The following is a 3,642-nucleotide window of genomic DNA, read 5'->3' on the forward strand; positions in this document are numbered from 1 at the left end:
AATTAAGGAATACACCATGTGCATTCTGTTGTGTTGTATTACGAGCTAGAGTATAAGTCTTGTCGGGTGTGATGTACCGAGACCCTTTGCCGCAGCACCAGCTTGAGAGTCGCAGAAACCGCAGGCCGTTGAGTCAGATGTTCGAAAGCCAGCGTAATTGCCTTTTGTCTGAATGTTACTCGGATTTGACCCACGGACACACTAGAGGCACCAAAGTGGCAGGGTAGGCACAATTATAGGTGCCCCGCAGGGGCACCGGCTTCGGCCGGTGTAGGGGACTTGCGCCCCCTCGGGTCCCAGCTCCGGTAACGGATGGACAGCGCAAGCTGTTCCTTTCAGGGCGTAGCGACCCTGCCGGTACGTGAGCTCCTGCTCCTTGTCCCGCCCGCTCCGCTTCCTATTACCCGTTCTCCGACATCCGGCCCTATCACCACTCCTCATCCTCGTTTTATCGGGGTCGCCGTGCCCCCTCGCCCACGTCCCCGGGTTGATGGAATCCTGGTGGCCGAGGGGCGCGTCGTGCGGGTCAGTAACGGCGCGTCCCAACACTCCACTTTGGCCAGAACATCCGGGGGCGTGGGGGCCCGTGGGACCCACACGGGTCTAGCGGCCTGTCGCTCGCGTTGCGGTTGGGTGCTCCTTGCGGGTTTCCGCTTGGGGCGCCTGGCCGCGCGCAGCGGCTTAAGGGGTCAAGGGGCGGCGGCGCTGAACCACGGTCAGGACGGGGTGGGGTCTCGCCGGTTACGCCTGGCCGTGTGGGAGGCGTCGTTCGCCCCGTATAGCACCGGGGTAGCCCTGGCGGTGACCACCTCCCGAGTGAGTGTTGGGCCATCCCCCTGTTGGGCTCCGAGGTGGGTAGGGAGCCCCGGTGCTGAAATAAAAGCCACTCTTTATGGCGTCTTTTCACCTTAAAAGCACCCGTCCTCCGCAAGACGGACGGACCCCGATAGCCCCAGGGTGCAGAGAGGAATCTGCGTGCCCCGGTCCACGGATCCTGATCTTCGGAAGTGAAGAGATTAAATTGGCTTCCCTGTCACCGTTTCAGAGGCAGAACGGCTGCGACAGGTTTGGAAAAATTATAAGATGTGACAAGCTTCGGGATGGGAAAATAGAAGTAGAGTTCGCTAGCGGTCTGCAGGCAAGCAAGGCCATGGCAGCCAAGGAATTTACGTTTACTGTTCGGGACGAGACTGGCAAGCATGAAAAGGCCCTGTCAATATCAGCAACACCACATAAAACCAAAAATACATCCAGGGGCGTAGTCAATTGTTTCGATCTCCGTGACGTCGCCGAGGACGAGATAGTCGAGCAGCTCTCAGAGTTTGGTGTGACGAGCGCTCGCAGGATTCTCGTCAGACGGGGAGGAGAGCTGCTGCCCACCAACAACCTCATTCTGACGTTTAGTTCCACCGACTTCCCTGCCGAGATACGTGTTGGATACGCTCGAGTGAAGGTTCGCCCTTATGTGCCTAACCCCATGCGGTGCTACCAGTGCCAGCGATTCAGCCATACCAAGCTCCATTGTCGTACCCGCCCAGCGTGTGGTAAATGTGCGTCATTCGAGCACACGAGCGAAGTTTACACCTCTGCGGAACCCCATTGCGTGAACTGCGGCAAGGACCAAATCCCACACACGACGTATGACCGTACATGTCCGGCCTCCGCGAAAGAAAAAGAGATTATATCGATCAAAACCTCTAGAAATGTCTCTTTTCATGAAGCTCGTGCACTTTACAACGACAGCCATCCAAAAACATCGTTTGCGTCCAAAGTGAAAACTTCGTTCCCACAAAGTAATGCCATCGAGCACACGACGGCCGTTCAGTTCGTAGGACTTCTGACGTCGTTTGGCCTGTCGGTTGTTCCCTCGGTCCGAACGCCCGACTCCCAGTCGACCCCCCCCCCCCGCAGGGGCCCCCGCAGGGGCACCGGCTTCGGTCGGTGTAGGGGACTAGCGCCCCCTCGGGTCCCAGCTCCGGTAACGGGTGGACAGCGCAAGCTGTTCCTCTCAGGGCGTAGCGACCCTGCCGGTACGTGAGCCCCTTCTCCTTGTCCCGCTTGCTCCCTTCCCATTACCCATTTTCCCGCATCCGGCCCACTCATCACTCCTGATCCTCGTTTTATCGGGGTCGCCGTGCCCCCTCGCCCTCGTCCCCGGGTTGATCGGATCCTGGTGGCTGAGGGGCGCGTCGTGCGGGTCAGTCACGGCGCGTCCCAACACTCCACTTTGGCCAGGATATCCGGGGGCGCGGGGGGCCCGTGGGGCCCCACACGGGTCTAGCGGCTTGTCGCTCGCGTCGCGGTTGGGTGCTCCTTGCGGGTTCCGCTTGAGGCGCCTGGCCGCGCGCAGCGGCTTAAGGGGTCAAGGGGCGGCGGCGCTGAACCACGGTCAGGACGGGGAGGGGTCTCCCCGGTTACACCTGGCCGTGTGGGAGGCGTCGTCCGCCCCGTATAGCACCGAGGTAGCCCTGGCGGCACCACCACCAACTGGTGAGTGGGCCGTCCCCCAGTTGGGCTCCGAGGTGGGTGGGGAGCCCCGGTGCCGAAATAAAGAACAACCTTGCATGGCATCTACAAACCCAAAAAACTCCCGCCCCCCGAGAGAGGGACGGACTGCGATGAATTTAGGGTGCAGCGAGGAGTCGGTTCCACCTGCCCCACGCGTTCTTGTCTTCCGGAGTGATGTGAAGAACCTGGCATCGCTTTCACCGTTTCAGCGCCGAAACGGATGCGACAGGTTGGGAAAAGTCACCCGCTGTGACAAGCTGAGGGACGGCGCGATCGAAGTGGAGTTCGCAAACGGCACCGATGCGACTCGAGCTTTGACTGTAACTGAATTTGTATATGCCGCGAGAACCGAGGGTGCAAAGCGAGACGTGAGCGTGCCGGTCACGGTCACACCGCACCACACCAAAAATTTCTCAAAAGGTATCATAAACTGCTATGACCTTCGTGACGTCAGCGAGGAGGAAATCGTCGAAGAGTTGGGAATTTTCGGGGTCACGGCAGCACGTAGGATCACGACCAGGAGGGGTGATGACCAAATTCCTACAAACAACATTATACTGACATTCAACCGGCCTGATTTACCGTCTGATATCCGCATTGGCTACGCAGTTGTGAAAGTCAGGATCTTCGTTCCGAATCCGATGCGATGTTTTCAATGCCAGCGCTTTGGTCATACAAAACCACACTGCCGCAATCGAGCTGTCTGTGGGAAGTGTGCATCTTCCGAGCATTCGGGAGACCAGTGTACCTCTGTGCAGCCCTGGTGCGTGAACTGTGGCACGGGGCAGGTACCGCACACAACTTTCGATCGAAGTTGTCCAGCCTTCATGAAGGAAAAGGAAATTATATCACTCAAAACTTCAAAGAACATTTCTTTCCGCGAGGCGCGTGAACAGTATGAGGCTAATCACCCCAAGGTATCTTATGCCGAAAAATCCAAAACCTCTGTACCACAGTCCACCAGCATCAGTCACATGTCAGCGGTCCAACTCATCACGCTCCTGCGATCCTTCGGTTTGTCTGTGGTGCCGGCGGGGCGGGCGACCCCCGCCCAGTCGGATCCTCCTGGTCCTTCAGTTGCGTCCTGCTCTACCAACGCTGTGCCGCCGGACCTTCATGTGTCGTTGGGGTCGC

The sequence above is a fragment of the Pollicipes pollicipes genome, unplaced genomic scaffold (assembly GCF_011947565.3).
Source record: "Pollicipes pollicipes isolate AB1234 unplaced genomic scaffold, Ppol_2.1 Scaffold_4740;HRSCAF=5597_pilon_pilon_pilon, whole genome shotgun sequence".
NCBI lineage: Eukaryota > Metazoa > Arthropoda > Thecostraca > Pollicipedomorpha > Pollicipedidae > Pollicipes > Pollicipes pollicipes.